Raw genomic sequence first — 23,085 nt, forward strand, 5'->3', positions numbered from 1 at the left:
AATAACCATTCAGCATCTTCTGTAATGAAGACTACCATAGGAATGATATGAGATCCTCACTTAGGGCTACTTCAGAAAGGGCTCTCAAGGTACAGGAGTTTGATCTAGTAGCCTTTAAGAGCAAAAGGTGATCGCCTTCCTTCACTCTCTATTCTTTGGTGTCAAAAACATCTCACAATCAGTATCACAACAGCACTACCACAGCTTTAAATACATTAATTTTCAGCACTGATACAAGAATAAGTACAGACATCTTCCTATTTTTACAAAAATTACAAACTCAAGCATTGCTTAAATCTGAGTATCTTCATTGTAACGAGATTTTTTTTCATGGAATATCTTTTCTTTGTCTCAATACTTGCTAAAATCCTAAGACAAAGAATAGCCCTGAATTTTCTCTTTAAATGTTAAAGGACCTTGACACTGAGCACAGACTATCACCCATTACACTCACATGTAATAAATGCAAATGGGTGTTTTTTGCAATGTACAAAGAGTCAAAATGATTCACACAAAGTACTCACCTAGTCCAAGAGCAGGGATTTAGGGAAATATCCCTGGGACCACTTCAGAGGTAATGCAAAGACTGAACTACAAGATACCCCTGCACATTTGATATGAACATCTTCAGCCTCTCCAACCAATAGTGACAGCAAGTGCCACAGCCCAGTTAGGTACTGTATGAGAGGAGGGGGAACACCAGCCAGATTTATTTTACAGATATTGCCTGATAACTGGGTGCCAACTTCCAGTGTTGTGAAGTAAAGTCCCTGATTCTGTCACGCAGTGCTGTATCATTTTTTAATATACCATTACCACATTGCCTTTCAATTTCCTTAAAATCCAGGTCTAAGGTAGTCAGTTTAGTAAACTACACTTACATGCTAAGATTTCCAACCACCTTACACATTAGCCTGGTCTATAACCAGCTTTTACAAAAATCAGACACAGATGTTAGTTTGCTAGCCAAGAAACTAGGTCAACCATTGACTGAAATCCATGCAGACACAATCTCTGCAAACAAGCAGAAAAAGGCAGTGATGGTATGGTAGGGTTTTGTTTGGTTCATTTGGACTCTTCAACCTTTATCAGAACAAGGCTGATCTACAGAAACTCCAAGGAATTTCTTTATTCCTAAAGCCCTGGATGACTGTACTTTTTAAAATGGCACCTGAAAAGATAATTAATCCAACACTGAGCCCACAAGGTTGCAGCTTTAACAAACTCCATCTGCTGCCACCTTTTCTCCTTCCATCTCAATTCCCTGAAGGTCTCCTCTTTTTCACCTACCCTGCAGCTCCAGCTGGAGCACAACAGACCAAGAGCAAGAATGTACTGCAGAAGTCCTGGGTCAGCCATCAGCCAGGTCTCAGCTGCCTCCCAAAATTTTGTTCCTACTACCAAAGTACTGGGAATCACCACCGGCCTCAGCTGCCATGAGAAACTGCTTGTGTGGCTGTGCAAGTCTCTCCCCTGGCTCAGAGGTGTCACCAGTCCTGATTTGTGCTGACGTTTTGGAGTTTTTTCTTGGTTTTTTACTTATTATAGAACTTTACTGTTACATTGTCCATACCTCCAGTCAGGGGGACACAAAAGCTGCTACAGTAATGCCATGAAGAAGGTATCTTTCCTGGAACTATGTGGAAAAAAGAAAGTGGAATAAAGAAAGACATCATCTGTTCCTTAGCTAGCATACTGTTTTAGACAAAGAAAACTACCATAAACCAAGAAGTTTAATATTTATATTAGCAACTTCGGTTTCCAAATTTGTATTGACTACAAATTTATTTTGGAACAACAGATGACAGGAATAACCATATTCAGACCTCTTAAGTGACAAAATGATTAAAAGTATCTATAAAAATGGAGAATCAGCAGTATTATCATCCTCTTATCCACACTTCTCCTGTTTGCACACCTGAATCCACCACCTCAAACTCTCCTCTGACACCAGCAAGGATACAGAGCATTTTGTTCTCATAACAAAAAAACATGGGGAAGGAACAATGGGATTTGATACTCCTTTGGACTGAGATGATTTAAATGAGAGGGTAGCTTACTTTAGTTGAAGTGACACACAAGATGTGATTACAAGCAGTGTCTTTCCCATGAACAAGAACACTCTCACTGCTGTGCTCTCCCTGGCTGCCATGCACAGTACAGCAGCTCTGCACTTATTTAGCAACAATACAGAGCCCTCTGCTCCAAGTTCAGAACAGGAGAGCAGCCTACATTTCATGTTTCCTTCCTTCTGAAAGGTTGAGTCACATCCTTAGGTCTCCTTTTAGAAAGCTAAAAACCATGGTTAAAGAAAAAAAAAAAACCAAAACCTTTAACAGAAAAGCCTTGCATTCAGGGAAAGATACAGAACTGCCAAAGGCCACAGCTCAATTCTTTGGCTCATCTTCTGCTGTGTCAGACAAGAGAACTGCACACCTTTTTTCCTGCTCAAAGCAAAACCTGTGCTCTTCACAGCCAGACAACTTTCTCAAAGGATTTCCAAGATAAATGAAAGGCGTTAACATTTATGAGTGAATAATGCAGACAAATTCCTCATTTGGAATACAAATTACTCCATTTACTGCATTTAAAATAAAATTTAAAAAAAACAAACCCAACCACCCTCACATGGGAGAGAGCAGACAGTTCAACTAGCTAGAAAGACAAAATCTTTTACACAGCAAGTTCAAAAGTATAAAATTAAGATCTGCACTTATTTCCTTTGCTCTCTCTAGCACTTTAAATAAAATATTTTAAGCCAGGACTGCCAGAGATGAAACAGTTCTTGCCTTACTTCCTGCGCTCTACCAACAGCAACACCACTGGCAAACATGGGTAAACTCACTGGTTAAAACTACTACAAGCCCACAAGTTGTTTGTTTGAAGTCTGGACCAGTTTCACCAGCCTGTTTTGTGTGGCCCAACCAGCACAGGCTGGGGCAAGCAGAGCTGTGAACTTAGCTAAGCCCAAGCTTTAGATGACTGCTTCTATTTATGCAATAGACAACTACAGTTCTTTCCATCAAACTGAAACAGATGGACCTTTTCACCTGCCCTGCACATCTGTATCACCAGAACAACTAAGCAACTGGGATTAGAGCATCTCACTCGACAAAAACAAAACCAAAACAAAACAATCTCAGATCAGCTGGTGCAGCTGTTTCTATCACATACTCCATCTACTGAATTCTGAAAAAATTATTTGCATATCCCAGAGTATTTAATATCATGTGTTTAAATAAATATTTTATATTGATATATTATAAATAGTATATTTACAAGTATTATGTAATAGAATATGCATAGCGAGACAGAAGCTGGTCCATGAGACAAATGCAAATATAATCATTTTCTTATAAATATGATAAGCACATAGAACAGATCCCCTATTACCAGGCAAATAGACCAGATAATACATTTCCATCTTTTCTGTTCTGGGTAAGTCAAAGGTACCAATATTACTGTTTCAATCTTTATATGTGCTGCAGCTTTCTATAAACACAGGTTAGATAAAATACAGGGAAGTCAACAGCAAGAGGTGCAAGTCTCATTAAGGTGGGACAGTTCTGGGGCTGAACCTCCACAAGTGTTTTTCAAAATAATTTCTTTGAAGTGCAGCTAGCTATTAAAACAACAATGCAGCATGTTTCAAAACCATGACCATACTGTTTCTATTTAAAGATTAAATCAGTCCCACTTCATAAAGTACAGAGAGTCAGCTACTTGTCACAGGTGCTACAGGCAAAGGAGGAACTATCGCTAAGTTTCCAAGCTGAGGACAGGGCTCCTGTTCCAGAGACAAACTTCACCTACAGGCTTCTTTTTGTAAGAAATCTACTAAATTTGGAGGAGGAAAGATATTGACTCCACCTGTCTAAAAAAAAAAAAAAAACTTGCTCAAGAAAAACAACAAAAGCCAAGACAGATTTTTAGAATTCCTGCCATATAACCAAGAAATGCATAAATGTTTTCCAGTGTAAAATCTCAGGCAGTAGATGCTGAATTTAGTTCTTCTCAAATGATATTAGAAATGTTTGAAGTATTGACCTTGAAGATCAGTTGCACTGCAAAAGTAATTTTTTCTTCCCCCTGGAAGCACTGCTTTGGAAAAGAATGGTGTCTCACAAAGAAGAGAAGTCTGCTTCTGCACTATAAACTTTACCCAGACCCAAAAGAAGTATTTGTCAGAAATGCAAACCAGACTACTGCAGTCTGCCCCAATTACAAGTACTGAGAAACCCTGAGAACCAGCATAAAGGAAGAAAGAAAAAAAAAAAAAAAAGAAAGGAAGCCATGTCCTATTCAACAAGGCATCCCCAATTCCAAAACACAGTTCAAAGAAAACCTCTCTGGACTCCTGGCCTGACTGGCCCTGAATTCAGAGCTGGTAAACAGGTTCTCCATCAGGAGAAGGGGGCTGGGCACTAGGTGATCTTTAAGGTCCCTTCCAACTCACAGCATTCTATGATTCTATGAAAAATTCAAACAACTTCCTTTTCAGGCAGTTCTAGCCTCAGCTTTGCAGAGATGATTACAAATACTAATGATGCTAAATGAAAGAAGCAGGAGAATAACAACCAGACCTACTGTACTACTCAAACTCTACTAATAGCTCTTTTTTGTTACTCTAAACTTTCTGGCATAGGAGCATTCAGGGGAAGCATAAAGCAGAGGAAAGTATGGCTGGTAAGAGCAAAACAAAGCACAAAGAATGTTATCTATGTCAGATATTTCCTGAAGTCCAAGCAAGAAGAGCCTTTTACGTAAGTGCTAAATAGAGGATAAGGAAGGACAGAGCAGTGAGAGTGGAACTGTCCAAGCAGACCTAAAACCAGAGCATGAACCCCACCTTGCAGTGAGTGACTTGTGTGACAGCACTGCAGGCAGGACACAGCCTCCACAGTTCCTCTAGGAGCCAGCCCTGCAAGAGCAGCCTCAGCAATTCCTGAGGCAGAGCACAGCTGACAGCAGCAAGGCAGAGATGATGTTACACACAATTACTGCCTGATAAGAGAAAATACTACTATGAGGTGCCCTCCTGCAGTGAAGGGCAGCACATGAAGTGTAGAAATTCATACTCTGGGACTGCCTAAGGCAAGGAGAAAAAAAATACCTTAAATAAACCAGCTTTAAATCAAGAAAAAAAGACACACAACACAAGTAGTTCAAAGAATTAGGGTATTTATAAAGCCCTATGATGACTGCTCAGACATATCAAACAAGGCTTTCACTCACTGTCTTCAATTTTCTTCTGTCTCTGGACTTTCAAAAAGTTGTAGCATGAGATAGAGCACTGTCCTTGAAAAGAGATACCCTGAAGTACCAACATAAAATAGCTTATCTTTCTCATTATTAAGTTATGAAGAAGTATTTTGAACTGGGAAATGAAATTTGTGCTCATTTACAACACATGACAAAAACAAAACACCAATCCTTTTGCAGAGGACAACATTTTACCAAGTAAATACATTTGGTTGGTTTTTTTGGTTGGGCTTTTTTTTATCAAACATTGATTCAGAACCAGGAAATAGACCATTTCTAAGCACAACAATTGTGCTTTTCACTTTAAAGAAAGCATCTGACTTTCAACTTCTTTTTTTAACATGCTAAAATGCTAAGACCAAAGATGACATGTTCTCTGAGGAAGTAAAAGCCATGTAACTGTGGAAGCTAAAGACAAATTACTGGAACTTAGTGAGTGATTTTTTGTTCCTTCACTGAAGCTATGGCATATACATCAAAACCACAAAATTATGCAGTACTGAACCATTCTGGCAGTGTTGTAAATCCAACACATTGTGAGAAATTGCACTTTATTGTACATAGCATTTTTTATTTCCTGACAACTGTCAGCAACACAGAGTGCCCTGATGAGGGAGTGTGTGCATGCCTGTCCCCTGGCAGGGAGGACCTGCCCTCAACAGATGGAACATGAGCAAAGGCTGCATCACTTGTACACCAAAATAGGGGCTTAAAAATCACTGAAGTATTTTGACCAGCAATTAAAATATTAGTTTCCTAAAAGTACAGGTGGGTTCTACATCAACTCCAATTTGCTTTAGATACAAACTGCCCTGCTTGAGCAGTGTCTGGAGACACAATCCAGCTGACTCCCTGCAGTGTGCAGACACCAAGCAATGGGTGCACATGTGGTGTTACAGATTTATACAGACTCAAAACTGTGCACACAGAGAGTAACCAAGATACAAACTATATCACTTTATTGAATTCCATCCTCTGGAGACAGATGGCTTTTGACTTGCTTTTTTTTCATTAGGTTAGGTGGTGTTTTCCCCCTTTTAAAATAAAGTTTTATCATGACTGTACTTCCTTTTCTTTCTAGTGCTGCTACTCCAGCTCTCTCCTGACTCACCCACACGTAGCTGTGCTTCAGCATGTTGCAGTTCATGTTCTTTTATCAAGTGTCACTACAATTCTTACTTGAACTGGAGAGACTTAAAGTGAATAAATCCACCCACAGAGGTAAAGGTGGGCAGAGCTGACAGATCATATAACTAAACACACAAAAAGCCTACATAAGGCCAGAAACAGCACCTGGGGTTCTAATGGTTTAAAATCTTTGTTTATGTGTCCTTTTCCACATGAAAGCACCTCAGGTCTAAAGACCAATGTTTGTCACATTCCCAATATCACATCAGAAGCCAGCTGTGCTTCTAAGAAACCCAGACTGACTCTTGAGATCAAAAGCACTCCCATGACCATTCCCTTCTCCGAAGAGAGATTTGCTACCAATGAATGCCACACTATTCAAGAGAGAGCAAGTTTCCACCACATTTTTCTATAGCAGAAGTATTTCTAGTCCTCCAAGCTGAAAAGCTGGTCAGCCAAATATTAACTGAACATTAGCCAACATGAGAAAAGGCAAAACATCACAACTCTACCAGGAGAGGCTACTGGTCTTTTCTTTACCAAGGAATAAACACTTATTTCTTTTTTTCTTTTTTTTTTAACTATATAGTTTTCTAACCAGAATGTACTTAATTCATAGTATTTTTCTTTGAAAAAGAAGCTTCCAAGAAAAACTGAGTGATGAGCATGAGTCAAAATAAAAACAAATAAAAAAATTCTAAAACCCACACAAACAATTCATCAAAAACCCCAAGAGGGTAGCAAAAGCTTTTTTTTACCACTCCTTCTACTGACAGAAGAAACACCAGCTTTGTACCTCTTACCTTGGTTGATACAGTTTCATTTCTATAGAGAAACTCAAGAAGCCACAAGGGTCTCCAAAACAGAAAGAACTTATGAGTGCAGTGGTGACAGCAGGACAGAACTGTCTGTCAAATTAAACAGATAAGCTGAGCAATGTGGACAACTGAGAGACTCCCACCTGAAAAGGAAAAACAGCTCATCCCTCCTTCCCTCCTCATGAAGCAGAAAAAGGAATTCATTGCCCACAATTCTGTTAATAAAGCTGCAACAGCACTCCAACTTCTCCATAACACTTAAACACCAAGTAGGTGTCTTTGCACAGCATGTGCCAGTTTGGCCCCAGAGCTGTGTGAATACAGCACAGGGAGGGAATGCATCAAGACCAAATGCTTCAAGGAGCTACAAACACCAGGGTACAAATTCTCCAGAGTCACCCAATGCCGGAATTAACACTTCCTCATTTCTCCCAGCACGCAACACAGTTACAAAAGCAGAAACTAGAAACAACTTTGCCTTTTTGAATGGCCATGTCCTGCTGCGGCAATAACCAGGATCTAGAGCAGTGCCTTGTTCTCCAGTTCGATTAGGGCAGCTACATGACCAAAGAGACCACAAACACAAGAAATAAGTGTGATGTTAGAATTCTTTATTAAAAGGGAATCAGAGGAAGAGAAAAGTAGCAAGTTCTATGGGGATGTGGCTGCAATATGTAAAGCAGTCAAAAAAAAGTCAGGTTACAGTCATCTCTAACCATGCAAAACTATCTGAACTTCTCTGTGCCTTCGCTCCTCCTGTGAAATAGGAAGCAAACTACTTCCTCATCTCACTAGACCATTCTGATAATAAATAACCTTACAGAAAGCAGCACCACTGTCCATGAGGAAATTAACTGCTCCTCTGGAGCAATCTAGCAAGAGCATGGTGCAGCCAAAAGCAATGAAGACACACCACTGAACACTGTGTTGGTGGAACTAGCACCAGACACTTGGGGCAATGAAGCGAGGTACTAATGGAAGAAACGCCCTACAAATATGTATTCAAGGCTGCTTGCTTTCTGCAACTTCTGCTTTTGAGCGCTGCTTTGCAGCCAAATAGTATAAATTCTTAACCAGGAGATGAGCCCAGACAATTCATCCTTGTAACTACATAGCTCATGACCAGAATCAGAACCATTTGCTCACAACACCAATTTTTACCACTCAGAGATACATATTAAGCTAAAGTGGTAAAGACACATTGGATACTACTGGCAATGGACAAAATTCTGTTTATTTCACTGTAGTCCCTTCCTTGCAGATTTTCTAACTCTGCTTTTACCTTCACAAGTTCCTTGTCCAACAGACCTCTCTGCCTTCTTTACAAAATCCTAGCTTCTACCCTTACTACTCCTGTCTGCCTTTCCCTGCCCATCAGCTCTCTTTTATGCATTTTCTTTGTCCTGCAAGTCCCATTTTCCTAGATGTCCCCAGGATGGTGGGAGAGAGGCAGCATCATTCCCACACACTCCCTCAGTACTGATCAATACTTTCCACACAGCCAAAGAGCCCACAACTCAATCTCTCTGCTAGATTATCATCAACCCTGGGCCTAACTCAGTCCCAGATCCTAATTAATCTTCTTCCTTGCTTTCAATTCAAAGCAAATTGCTCCTCCTCCTAGTTAATTGCCATCTCTCCTCACCTCAGCTGTCCTCTCCATCCAAACCCATTTCTTCTTCCATGCCTGGATACATGTTTATTAGAGCATGAGTCTGCACAGGACTGTAATGGGGTCAAACTGAGGCCCATTCTGGACTGGGGACAGAGAGAAAAGCAAAGCTGGAGGCATCAGCCCTGCAAAAACACTCTGCTCTAAAGCAGAGGCACACATTTGAAGAGCTGTCAAATTTTAAGACTCCCATTACAACATCTGTTCCCAAGCTTCACTTTTGGCAGTTACTGAAGTAGTTTGACTGAAATTCCTTTGAAAACCTGACACAATATTAACATCAATATTATGTCACATTCAAAATATTAGGTCTTAATCAATAGTGTCTTACACTGCCATTTACTACACTGCCAGTCACAACTACAGTGAGTTTCCTACAGGGACACAATTCTCCCCCACATTTATTAAGAAGCCAGAGTTACAGAATAATGGTGAATTTCCCCATAAAAATTTTGAACACTGCTAAAACCATAAACTTCAGAAGAGATAAGAAAACAACTTGGGCTTTGTTATACTAGTTGAAAGTTCTTGTAGGATTGTCCTCCAAACTTCAAGGTTCTTTAACTAGATTATGCTATTCTGTTACTCCTTGAAAGAAATTATTTCTGAATTAATTAGTTCTGAACTCTGAGATGCAAAGGTAAAAACGGAAAAAGCATTTACTATTTTAGTGCTTAGGAGAACATGACTTTAGTCAGTTATACATGAGAACAAGCGAAGTAGCCATAGCAAAAAACTTCAAAACCATCATTACAATTCAATTGCCAGTTCAGCTGACAAATTCACATCTCCTCACACAGAAGCAGGAAATCTAAACTCCAAATCAATTAACTGCTTCCATAAGCAACCCTTACACAATGCTCTCTCTTGTCTGTATGATCTTCATTTATGTAAAAGGTCAGCAATTTTATCTTTGAAATGAAGCCTCATGGAGTCTAGTGGTTACTTATTTCACTTCCACCTTTGAAGGGAACAGTTTCAAGTAACCATATGTCTCAGCACATAAAAGGTACAAATACAACAAGAAATTAACTGTCATTTCATGCTCAGAATGCATTTTGCCTAAGAATTTTCACTTTCAAGGACACTGAACAGGAAGGTTGTGTTTAAATGACAACAAACCCATCCCCCCCCCAAAAAAACCCCAAAAAACAAACAAAAAACCTAAACACCTACAAAACAACAAAAACTCTGCGATGACTGCATTTTTTATTAATTCTTATAGCTTTTTTTCCCCAGAATAACAGTGCTAGAATTCAGAATACTGTCTGGTTTTTGGTGTTTGCTTTTTTTTTTTTAATTATTCAATAGAGGGTCAAACTGATTTGTACATCAGAGGCTGAAACAAACACCTTTGTTGTGCAACACAAAAAGGCAAGAAATCTGTTTCCCTGAGGATGTTACCCTCAAGACTGCTGTAATAAAAAGGAGAAGGAGCCATCATCCATAGCCACACCTGACTAGGAGAATATGCAATTAGATCCAACTTTTGAAGTTATTCAACTGCTACAGCCACTAGACACAGAAACGGGGCTTTCCAGTCATCTAATTTACAACTAGAGCTCCTAGGAACTCATCTATTACCTTGTGTAGTACACCAGAAAAAGTTACTCACGCTAACACTCCATTTAATTTAATCATCTAGGACTGAAGGAGAACCAGAATTGCCTCATGGCTGAATTTAAGAGTCTTTTGAACTACGCCAGTTAAACAGAATTTGCTCACAGAACTGCCTCCTGCTACCGGGGAACATTTAAGCCCTGTAGTCTGAAGTAAAAAGTGCTTTTAAAATGTATCTAGGACAGTGTTCTGCTGCACTTTTCTTATACATAAAGTGATTACCAATATAAGAATTTTTTTTGCCTGGTGGACACCAATTTCAGGTAAAGCATTTGCTGATGGAATCAGCCTCCCAGATAAGTGCATTAACTGCCTACAGGATCAAGCTTTAGGTTTTGGTGTGGGTGGCAGACAGAAGGCCTGTTTTGCAAGGCAAGCTATTTCTGTAGCTACAGCCACACCAAACTGAAAGCACTGAAATCTCACAAGCTAAGCTGTCCCAGACCCAGTCACACTATTTGCACAGGGACCACCTGGGAATCCCAAGTGCTGCAGATATAAGCCAGAGAATCAGTCCAACACTTCGTAATCAAGACCACAAACCATACAGCCTTTTCACTGAACAGGAGTAGAAGAATAAAAATATACCCTCCCATACAAACATTATTACAGAAGACTAGTTTTACACACTTGAAGATTGTATATAAGTACAGTCTCCTCATTTCAGAGATATTTAGTCCTCAATTTTTCCTACAGTCCTGCAATGATTTAATGTAGTAGAGAAAAAAAAAGGCAGGTGTGGTCAGTCAGACACCATTCCCCAAATGCAGCATCAGAACTTTAGGTTAGTGCAAAGAAGGTAAAAAACAGCCTTTTCCAAGACACAAAAATTAGTCAACACTTTAGGTATTGACATTTGTATGGGTACTAGAATAATAAAAATTCATTTTCTAGGTGCTGAAAAAGCAATCCTAAAAATCATTCAAAGATAATAAGTCTGGAACCAAAAACACTTTTACAAATCAATTACATGAACAACATTAACATTGTGAGAGTTAACCAGAAATCAATTACTAAACATTTCATCAATATCACCATATGCAAGAGCAACAGTAAATGAAGAGGGCAGCATAACCAGACAATAAAGGTTATAACAACAGATCTGAGTTCATAAGCCACATAAACATACTGAGCACGACAGGGTCAGTCCTTACCTCACAACCATGACTGTCTTACAACTATCCTGAAATTCAAATGATCATGAGTGAAAGGCCAAAGACTGCATCACTTTCCTTACACCTTTCAATTATGCTTTGCCTGTAACTAGTTTCACTGTTTCCACAGTGAAGGTACTCTCTGTACATCAGACTTTCACGTGACAGAGAGGACAAAATGCCATTTCTAAAAAGCAGAATGCAATTAAAACCACAGGGGATGGGGAACACAGGAGAAAGTGCTGCAGCTAAAAATACTTTCAGCTTTACCTAGTCAATTCTAAAACTGCTCATTGTTTGTCATTGGTTTCTGTTAAGCTCTGCTGTTTATATGACTGCAATACATGTATCCCCAGTAAGCACTGGAAGTGCAAATGTAAAACAGTGCCTATGTAAGAGCCTATTGCTCTCAGCAAATTTTAGACAGTTGGAAACACCCTGCCAGCTGCAGCAGCCAACTTGTGGCACTCGAGAGAATATTCCTGAACCACAGACAGGGGGAAACTGAGGTGATTTCATAAGAGATCCTGAAATTAAAGGCAATCAAGTAAATCCCTGTCTTTGTAAACATGAAGAGAAATGCAGATTTCTCTACATTGGGTAGAGGTGTTAAATTTTCCACGATCACAAGGAAGAAAATACTGATACTCCTTAATAAAGTTTCTATAGCCATAGATTAATAACAGAGGAAAATTTAAGAGGTGTGCAAGAGGACCATCCATTTACTTAAAGTGCTCTCGATATATGCAAACAAATGGGAGTAGAAAAGACATCAAATGGTACAAGTGGCCAACATTAACAGCTGGAAAATTATTTTAAATAATTCTTACCCTGCCTAACTGATGCACATATTTCAGGTGCCACAGCTAGCAAGCAGGGCCAATGCTTCAGTACTTAACTCTTTCCAACCCAAGCAGAGCTGCCTTCATATCCCCAGTCCCCACACTCCCATCACCTCTGAAGCCATGCTGACAGACTGGAGGGGTTCAGTTGGACCAAAACGACCACCAGGATGACTCTCTGCATCCTGGCTCCAAGCACAGGAGTTGGCACTGACATCCAAGCCTTGTGTGCATTCAGCACATACATTCACATGAGCTGCATGCCTTGCCTGTAGCACATTTGCTTGACAGCTGATAATCCATGAGATGCAGTTTGACAACACTCAAAATATTTCAGCTTTGAAGATGTATTTTCAAAGATTTTTATGATTAATGTGTCTCATAAAACTGATTTGTAATGTATTCAGGGTAGTTAACATTACCTTAAGGAACAGGAGTAATTTTTCCCACTTATGCCCATCTATATCAATGACAGAAACTCTTGGTATCATTAAAGAGAACAAGCCTGTAGGTGGGACAGGCAAAGGTGACAACCTTGACTTGTGCCATCATTTCGTAAAAATCACCAACCAAATGAACTAGAACAGCCACACACAAACCTGCTTAAAAAACAAATCCAACTCCTTGCACACAGGCTTTAATTTTGCCTGTCTCCACTACATCAAGACGTGCATTGGTTCCATCTATGCCCCCAGCTGGCAGGCAGGAACAAGAAGAAGGGGACTGCAGGCTGTTTGTGTGTCTGTGTTCTCCAAGATACACAGTGAGAGGAAAAAAAATCTGCATTTATGTTTGCCATGCCAAGGCAGCTGCAGAAATCCAAAGTGGCCCCTACATATGCTTTTCCAAATGACAGAGACAATTTCTGTTACTGTATTACTCAATAATTCAGCAGTTTGCAATACAAATATTCCCTGCCCTTCTGTCTCTTTACAGTATTAATTCCAAGTGTTTAGTAAGCACTGTTAGAGGTCTGGTGACAGATGCCTTAAGGTGCCCCCATAAGTGTCTTTAAATACTGCATTCAATTAATTTAACAATCGATTCTTTTGGAAATATATATAACTACTGCTAGACACAATAAAAATGGATTCCTTTTTTCTCTTTATCAAGAGAAAGACTCACACAAAACCCAGATAAAGGGACAGGATAGTTTTGTACGCAAGAAGAGAACTGGCTGACACCAGGTTTCCACAGCCAGAGCAGGGAAGGCTGTCACAGGAAGAGGCAGGGACTTTCAGAAGACAAACTCTTCTATAATCTGTCCCCTCAGGTGGCCCCAGCTAAACTGCAAACAAGGAAGAAAATCTAGAGCACCTGATGACAAATGGAAGTTGTATAACAGATGGGATCAAATTCATTCCTTACTTTCATATAATCGTGGCACTTCTTGACAGGGATATTTTAAAACAATCCTGGGATCACTTCTTCCACAGCCCCTGCTCTCAGACAGCTAATATATGCAATCACAAATCTGACAGTCTGACTGGGATAAAAAGCTATCTTCTCTCCTACTCAAAGCTTCTGTTTCAACAATAGAATACTCCCTGTATGCCAGGCAAGAAACAATCCAACTTCATGTAACAGCAGTATCTTATTCATGTGGTTTAGGATTTTGCTGTTAAGCTTGCCACACAGAACCAAAGATATATTCTGCAAAACAACACACCTTGCTGAACAAAGATATTTGTCAGGGGGAAGCTTTTAAGTTTGAACCCATGTTCCAACCTTGACAACAGTAATCTCAGGCTGCTCAACATACAACCTACAACAGAAAATGCTGATTAACTAAAATCTGTATTTAGAGTCCAAGCAGAGCACAAAGAAAGAAAATTCTACATCAGTGAGCGGGGAGGGAATTTGAGCAAAAGAGACTTTGCAATTTTTACCATTACAAACAGTAATAAGGAAGAACCCAGATTATCAGATCAATCTAGAAAATGCTTTACTGGTTTGAAGATTAACATACATGCTAATGTACACTTGTATTTCCATATTATGTTACCAGAAACTCAGAATGACAGATTTTAAATGTTAGTAATACTCCACTATCACAGCAGTATGACAGCTGTCACACTGTTGCTGACATTTGGATCCTGGATGCTGATGCTATGGAACAGACAGAGAAAAAAAACTTCAAAAACCTTCGTAACACACAGTCTCTTCCTTTCTTCATGGTCTCAAATGTTTCTGTGAATAAACTTCTTGTATTTTTTTACCAAGTGAGATATTACACCAGATTAAAAAGTAACAATAAATTAAGTTGCAGGCATCCTTATCATTGAATTACATGGGAGAAAATTATAATGGAATTAAAATTTGATTTTATCGGCTATCTAATGAATAGGTTAGAAACAACACTCTCTTGTTACAGACTCCAAATTCACCTTAATCCCACCTGGAATCAGAGCCCCAGCATCACCGCGCGGCACACAAACCTGCAGGATACACCCTACCCATGACAAATTCGGCACCGTATTCCCAATCCCTGGATTCCGCTTAACCCGCGGCATGTTCAGCCGCACTCGGGAGCACTGCGGATGTCCCTCCAGGACCTCTCCTCTCCCGTTATCCGTGAGCACTGTCAATCCACCCCGCATTCCGGGGAGCCGCCCGCACCCGCACCGGGCACGAACCGGACCCGGTGCCGGCCACGGGGGCAGGAGCCGCCAGGGCAGCCCGGGGCAGGGCGGCCGGTCCCCGGTGCCCCGCGTGGTTCCCCGGCGAGGGAGCAGCGGCCGCCGCTTCCCCGGCGCCCCGGAGCCCCTGTCGGCGTGCGGGGGGAAGCGGCGGCGGGACGGGAGAAGTTGCGAAGCGCTGAGGAGCGGGGAGAGCAACAGCTGGAGCCGGGCGGGGAGCGGCGGCCCCGCGGGAACGGGGCGGGGGTCGCGCCGCCGGCGCCGAGGGAACGCGAGGGATGCAGCGGCGAGCGCCCCGCCCGGCCCCTCCCGCCCTCCCGGCACTCACCGAGCCGCCCCGCGATGCGGGACCGGGATCCGGAGCGGGACCGGGATCGGGAGCGGAGCCGGAGCCGCCGCCTCCCCCGCTCGGCCGGAGCAGCGACGGAGCGGCGCGCGCGGGTGGCGGGAGCGCGCCGGGAGCGCGCGCGGGCGGCGGGAGCGCGCGCGGGGAGGGGGGGAGCGGGGGAGGGGGGGGAGCGGCCGCACAGCACCGCGGGCACCGGCCGTGCGGGCGGGCGTGCGCTGACCCGGATGTACCGGGGGGGGGGGGCGGCCAGCGGCAGGTGACTGCGCAAGCGCGCCCGGCCGCCAGCGCACTGCGCATGCACCTGCTTCGACTCCCAGTGTCTCGGGCACGGGCGGGGGAGCGAAAGAGAGGCGGGCGGGCGGGTGAGGCGGCGAGTGGGGCAGCCCCTTAAAGGGGCCGCGGTGTTCCCGCAGCCCCGGGCACAGCTCATTAACTCACTCAGTCAGCGTTAGCCATCGGTGCTTGAGCAGCCGTGCGGGTCCGGGGCTTCTCTGGGGCCGGGCTCGGGAATTTAAGTGTCTGCAGTTGGCAAAGGCAGGGTGGGAAGGGAGATGGGGTGCTCCTTGTGTGGGAAAAGTGGGGCTGATGATTCAAAGCCGTTCAGAAATGTCTTCCCAGGTGGATCAAAGCAAAAATAAATAATTGTAAAAAATGTGGAAAGTTCCATCCCTCAGTGAGCACTGCCAGAACCCCATACCATTGCACTCAGGCTGATCCAGGAATGCTTTCCACCTCCATCCTCGCAAAAATTCAGAAGACATGCAAAATATGTTTAAAAATCACAAAAACAAACAAACAAACAAACAACAACAACAAAAAAGAACCCACATGGGGTTATGGGATCGTTTATCCTGGAGAAAAGGAACCTCAGGAGGTACCTTATGGCTTTCTACAGCTCCCTGACAGGAGCTGGTGGGGGTCGGTCTCTTCTCCCAAGTGACAGAGACAGGACAAGAGGAAATGGCCTCAAGTGTCACCAGGGAAGGTTTAGATTGGATATGATGGAGAAGATTCCTCTTAGAAAGGGTTGTCAAGCATTGGAACAGGCTGCCCATAAAAGTGGTGGAGTCGCCATCACTGGAGGAGTTTAATACACATGTAAATGTGGCACTTGGGGTTGTGGTTTAGTGGCGACTTTGCTAAGAGTTTATGAATGGGCTCAATGGTCTGAAAGGTCTTCTCCAGCATAAATAATTCTAAATTACTCCAAACACAAAAACATATTTTAAGAACGTCCCATGGACTTAATTATGGGCTTTCTGTGCAGGGTCAGGATTTGGACTCAATCTTCCTTGTGGGTCTCTTCCAATTTGGCATATTCTGTGATTCTCTGATTTTATGAAGGTTTCACCTTCTATATCTCACCCTGGATTTTGGTATCCTCACACAGGGACAAAGAACACCCTGAACTGCTTCTCCTCTGTGCATAAATTTGCCAAAGCAGAGGGATTGCACAATTACCTAGTTTCAGGGCTTGCTGCTTCAGTAAAATTCCATGTAGACCTACTTAGAAAGAAAACAATTAAAAGTTCTGCTGTTTTTGTTTTGCCTTTGTTTTGTTTTGGGTTTTTTTGTTTGTTTGTGTTGGTTTTTTTTCCTTGAAGTAACCTGGAATCTAGACAATGCTTGTCTAAATTTTGCCATGCAGCCTCCCCTGGCCTCCTCACTGAGCTGTTCTAACACCCAGGGCAGTTTTCAGCTCGTTCAGTGAGGCTGCACCGGGAGTGGTTCAGAGACCAGCGGCAGCCAGGCAATGCAAAACCTGCACCCTCCAATAGTAAAACATTATCAACACAGCTCTAATCAAAGGGTATTTCTCAGTCTAAAAGAGACAAACCAAGCACTCCAACCACTTCTACTAGTTCCTCTTCAAAGCCTGATAGCAGTTTGTTAAGTGACAAATATAGTGAATATCAGGTACTTCTAAGCCCACTGAGAAAGCACAAAAACGGAAAATAGCTCAGAGATTTATTTATATGTCAATGTATTTCTCTTTTTATTATCATACCTATGTATATGTTGACTTAATCTGATAAACTTAGTTTGTCTTTAACTTATTATTAGGATTCAAGATATATGGATTGATTATAACAACATTAAAGTATTCTAGCTAAAAGAGTACCCTGGGATATGAAGGAAGCCATTTGTGAGTATAGTTCAGCTGCAAAACCTGTTTGGTGAACTCAAAAAAAATCACCACACTTGAGGTTTGGTCCTTGGGTAGCAGTCAGGCAAGACCAGGGCTGGTGCACCACATATCTTCAGCTAAGCAGGGAGAAGGGAATGCTCAGACAAGCTCTGGAGGCTCTGAGAGGTTTGTACAGACTGGAGCAAACAGAGGAGATGTCGAAGAAGAGATGAAAAAAGATTTTCACAGCAGCACCTTCAGCAGAATGACGGAAGTTCCAGTTCTGCTGTGTGCGATTTGTGTAGTGACTGAACAAATGCTTGACATGGCTTTTCACTTCTGCCACAGAAAGGATTTTTTTGCAGTGGATACAAATTTTGAGGTATGAATCGATGCACACTCCTTCCTGAGGCACCACATCCTCATCTTCTCTAAAGTCTGCAGGGCTTTACAGATCTGTGTGCCAGGCAGGAGGTGACCCAGGTTCCACTGAACTGCATTCAAGGGAAGCAGGATTGTGCTCTGAGTTAATATTGGACTTGTTACCATTTGGGCTTCATAGAAACCAGGAGTCTCACCTGTTGTACTATACAGCTTTTTCCTTCTGCACAGAACTAAAGAGCTACACACAACCAGCCTCAGGGATGAGCAGTTGTTGTTCCTCATAACATTATAAAGCACTTGGGTCTTGGCAGGGTGGGGTTGGACAAAGAAAATTCCCTACTGAAACCATGAGCAGGTTTATCATAATATATAGTCCTCAGTGTTCTCCAAAATTGTAAGATACCTTTGATTTGGATCTCACATCTTTCACAAGTACAAGAATGCCCAGATGCTGAGCATCACTGATGCTTAACAGCAGTTGCACACTAAGACATCCACATCCCACATAATAATTGAAGCATAAAAAATCATTGAACACTGTGGAAAATGCTGCATGACTAAAAAACCCAGCAATTTTCTATTAGTTCTGCCTTCACTTTTAATTTCTTAATTGCTTCTTCTGAATGCAAAATTATTTTACCAGGTTATCACTGCAATAAATATTAAAACTCTCTCCAATAAAACAAACCCCCAAAACAACAACAATAAAACAGAATTAAAGACTGTATTTTTTTGTTAGTATCATAGAATAAAAGAGTGGTAACAGAACTGTTCCTATTCTGCTAAATGCCTGAGGATTTTGTTAGTTGGTAACAGGTAGGTATATCTGACAGGAAAGAAAACAGGTCAGAGCATTTTCATTAAGAAGAGATTAATAAGCTCTGAAGTTACTCTTGGATATATTTGTATTGCATATCTGTGGGTATATACCAGTGACAAAAGATGACTTGACTTTATATACGGATGGCCAGATGGACAAATAAAGCCACAGGAGCAAAGCTGCCCTTAGGTGCCAGGCACTGTTGGAATACTTGGGTTGCTTTTCAACCTAATGGTAGCCCAGGGGAGAGAGTCCAAAGGGAAAAAGAAGTGACCATCACCCTGGCCATGTGTACTCAGCAGGGACAATAGAGCGCCCTGACCACTGACAGCAGCCCTGTTTGTTCTGGGGGGAGGACAGCAACAGCTCTTCCATTACATGGATGGAAATAGAAAGGAAACATCCTATGGCTAAAGATTATTCTTTTAAAGAAATGGTTAAAGACGAAACTTCTTATGGAAAATGTGAAGAATGGAAGAAATGCAGCTTTGCAGGGCTCCTTGTTAGGGCTGTGGCTCATGGCACCTTTCAGTTCAGATAAAACCAACGTCAGGTTTTGCCCTCCCCTACCCAGATTTTCCCACATTCTCAAGTGGCCCAGTAGTAGATGAGAGAGTGCAGAGGCAGTCACATTTATACCACAGAGTCCTCCAGGGCTTTCACTGAGATAGTACAAATCCTCTGATATGAATGTCGCTCTTCAGAATATAAACAGTTGTAACAAAATGTGAACGATCTACATAAATTTCCAGAAACGCAGACAAAACAAAAAGCCAAGGTCAAATCACTTCATAAGGATCCCTGAAGTGCTTCCAGATACTGTCATGCCAGAGTTAGAATGTTTTATACTTGCATGGACACAGGCACTCACAATCTCAGAATGCCTCCCCTCCCCCCCTTCAAAAAAAGGTCATTTGGATATTTGGGTGGCAAGTGAGAAAACTGAAATGCTTCTGGAGTTCAGTCTTTTTACCCTGACAGACCTGGTGAAATCCTGTCATTTCCTCATGCTATGCCCCAGTCACTTCACGTGACTAATTGCATCAGTCATCTCCTCTTCTGCCATTACAAGGTCCAAGATTATTTCAGAGTTTGCTCATCTGGTGATGCAGTTGTTCCTCCTATGATCAGCATGGCCCCTTCATGTGGGGAGCCTCAGCTAAAACACACAGCATGCTCTCAATTAATGAACACTTCTTTAAGTCAAATAACACAGGAAGGTTCAGTGCCCTGTCAGTTGGACTGTGATTGAGAATAATGGAGATTTTACAAAATAAAGCTCTTTTTTTCACATTTTGACATTTTGCTGTCTTACCTCAAAAATGTAGCTCATCTATATGAGAGACAGGGAAGAAAAAGGAAGGAAAAAGAGAAAATGTCAGGTGTTAAGCCTGCATTAGAAGATTACAGACCAGTAAGCATAGAGGAAGGTGGAAAGAGGAACTGCAGCTATTTTAATCATGTTTTATCTCTACTGGAAAATAGAAAGATAAATTAGAGTAGTAGACCTGCTGCAGAATAGAGCAGAACACAGACTCTGAGATCTTTAAGCTGCTTATAAAAGTTTGTGAAATACAGAATTTCTCCAGTGATCTCACATGGACTCCACTGCACTGACAAGCCTTTGAGTGGCTGCAGTGGTGAACCTGTGCTGGTAGCACACTGGCAAGGGAAGAGGCCTGCAAAGCACCTGAGATAATCCAGCATCACCAAGTTTAGGAGGTCATGGCCACAGACTGCACTTCTGAACTTATAGCACTCAGTGGAGGAAAAGGCCCAGATGCACCTGTGTGTCTGTGCTTGGGGAATAGAAAAGCTGTGATCACCTCAGCAGGTGCTGAGTCCATCACCTTTGCTCATTTCAGAGGTGCCTTTCTCCAGCAAAACTCCTAAATGTCTCTGTAAACTCCTAAATGTCACTGTATTTATTCACTCTGAGTAGCAGTCAGTGCTACTAAAAAGTGAGGGCTTCACCAAGTCAGAGGAGGCTGCAAATCAGGTGCTGTAGAGTGGCAGAGTTTCACTTGACCTCCCTTTAGCCCCAGTCAAGCCAGTTTATTAAACAAAGTTAACCCCCAGGGCCACAGGAGGAAATAAAATATATATGTGAACTGGAACTTTCTCACAAACATTATCTTTTCTTTTTCTTCTCTTCCCCACTGAATTTTTCAGATCAGCAGCATAATAGTATTCAATTAATGGACAGAATCAATGTTTCAGAGAACAGGGCAGACAATGTCCCAGAGAGTTAGACTGTCTCATGGCTCTCTGGAAGAGAACCCAGCTTTTTGTTTTGGTTTGATTTGGGAGTTTTTGACACAGTTGTGCTGCCCTGATGGAAACAAATATTCATTGATCTCATTGAGATTTCTGCCTACCTCAGGAGCATGAGATTGGTATTTTACTTTGATCCCATCCTTTGTCGTGATGTAGTCATTGCAGGGATTTTGTTTATTGGTGGGTGTTTGTTTTTTTTTTTTCTTTTTCCCCAAAGTGCTTAATTAATTTGTTATTAGAAGCCCTCAGAAGAGCATTTGGCTCATAAGTCATTTCTGGGCTGTGTCTAGGTGTTACCAAGGGATGTTGTCAAGAGACCATTTCACTTTGCCTCAACTGTTTCCTCTGCTACAGCTGTTCTTAGTTTCCTCTTCACATCACAGGGGAAGTTGCAATCTTCTGTTGGGGAAATAGGTAAATTAATGAAAGCACCTCAGGGAAGGGCTCTGCAGAGCATCAGTCTCAGGGGACAATTACAAAATTCAGTGAGTAAACATGGACTTCATGGAACAGTGTTAGGCACTGCTGGGCAAGACACGAGCAAGGACAGCATCTCAGGCTGCACAGGATTGTTCCTTGAGCTCCAGTGGCACAACCATGAGCTGAGGGGCTCAGCACCTCACAGCACTGCAGGGTCACTGTTGCTGCTGTTCTGCCCTTGTGCCACTGTTACAGTTTGAAAGGACCTGAATGTTTGTTCCCATCTGAAAACTAGAATTCAATTTAAATCAAAAATCAAAACCTCAACTGGTTCTGCAGCATTCACTTGAACTTCTATAAACAAAATTTATCTTTGTGTGTGATCTAAGTGGTATTGAGTGCAAGGCTACTGAATAATGAGAGAAAAAATAGACTATGATTTAGTTACTAACTCACCAAGTGCATCTACCTCTTTAAAATTACACTGTTTTGATGCAGTCATCTGTTGTATACCTTTATAATTCTGCTGTTTCACAATGCCATCAATATGCTCCAAAGAGCAGCAGACATTAAAACCATTTTAGTGTACCAAATTGCTGAAAAGAAACCCTTTTCTCATCAGTACACACATTTTCTTCCAGGTTCTCCCATGACCTCATATGCAGTGGTTAGGTAGCACTCTTTTTCTGTGGGATAAGAAATTCCCAGTCACCTATCACCCTCATGGTAGGCATGTTTGGGTTATGAAGCAGAATCTTTGAGCACAATTGTTTTAAGATGCCTGGGTAGCTCGAGGGACAGAGACAGAGTCCTTACTGGTCCCACAAGCACAAGTCCCTCTAGCTGCAAGGAAGAGTTTGCTAGCAGAGGAAATGGAAAGCCAGGACTTTCCTGTGCTATAATCTGTGAGAGACAGACTGGGTGCAGATGAACACTTCCATGAAACAAAGCATTTAGGCAGGCACTTAAACACTTCCTCTGCTGAGGAACTGCAACACTGCACACCAGACGTCTTTCTCTTCCTTTTTCCTGAGCATGATTATGGCACCTAGGGCTAAATATAGCACCAGATACAGCTGTTTAATATTCAGTTAGCAAGAAAAGACAGTAAAGCTGGTATTGCACATTGGAATTGCTTAAACTTCTTCTGAGTTTTCCCAATTGATTAAAAGATAATATTTTTATGTCCAGCTGATAAACCCCATGCATGAGCTAGGAAACCTTCTGTGCCTGTTTATAGCAATGGGGATCCAGTCCCATCTGAGACATGTGAGTTCCTGGAGTCACAGCTTAGGTAGCTATTATGTTACACAGCTTTCCCCAAGACCACACTGCCTCTGCAGGATTGCATCACAAACCAGCAGGACATTTTAAAAACATGCTCATATTCTCCTGATTCTAAATGATTCCTGTCTCAGGCAGTGAACAAACTAAAAACCTGAAAGAAGCAAAATAGTCTTCTATTGTGAGGCGCTAGGCTGTAACTCTGAAGCTTAGACCATATTTCTGAGCTTAGACTTCTTGTCTGACACTAAGCAAGAAGGCTACGAAGCCTGGCAGTGGTACCTTCCA

At 41.9% G+C, this 23,085-nt stretch overlaps 1 protein-coding gene across 5 annotated transcripts in view; it reads right to left on the minus strand.

Annotated features, from left to right (window-relative positions):
- The window catches only part of CYRIB (CYFIP related Rac1 interactor B), a 97,501-nt gene that overhangs the window by 61,065 nt on the left and 13,351 nt on the right, over positions 1-23,085 (minus strand). For 4 of the 5 annotated variants that reach the window (XM_058802153.1, XM_058802126.1, XM_058802117.1 and 1 more), the window contains exon 1: positions 15,464-15,651. The exons of the other annotated variant lie outside the window; for it this stretch is intronic. The gene's annotated coding sequence lies outside the window, so the exon portion shown is untranslated. Of the gene's footprint in view, positions 1-15,463; positions 15,652-23,085 lie in introns of those variants that run through there. 5 annotated transcript variants of the gene reach the window in all.

This window comes from Ammospiza caudacuta, chromosome 1 (assembly GCF_027887145.1).
Source record: "Ammospiza caudacuta isolate bAmmCau1 chromosome 1, bAmmCau1.pri, whole genome shotgun sequence".
In the NCBI taxonomy this organism is placed as follows: domain Eukaryota; kingdom Metazoa; phylum Chordata; class Aves; order Passeriformes; family Passerellidae; genus Ammospiza; species Ammospiza caudacuta.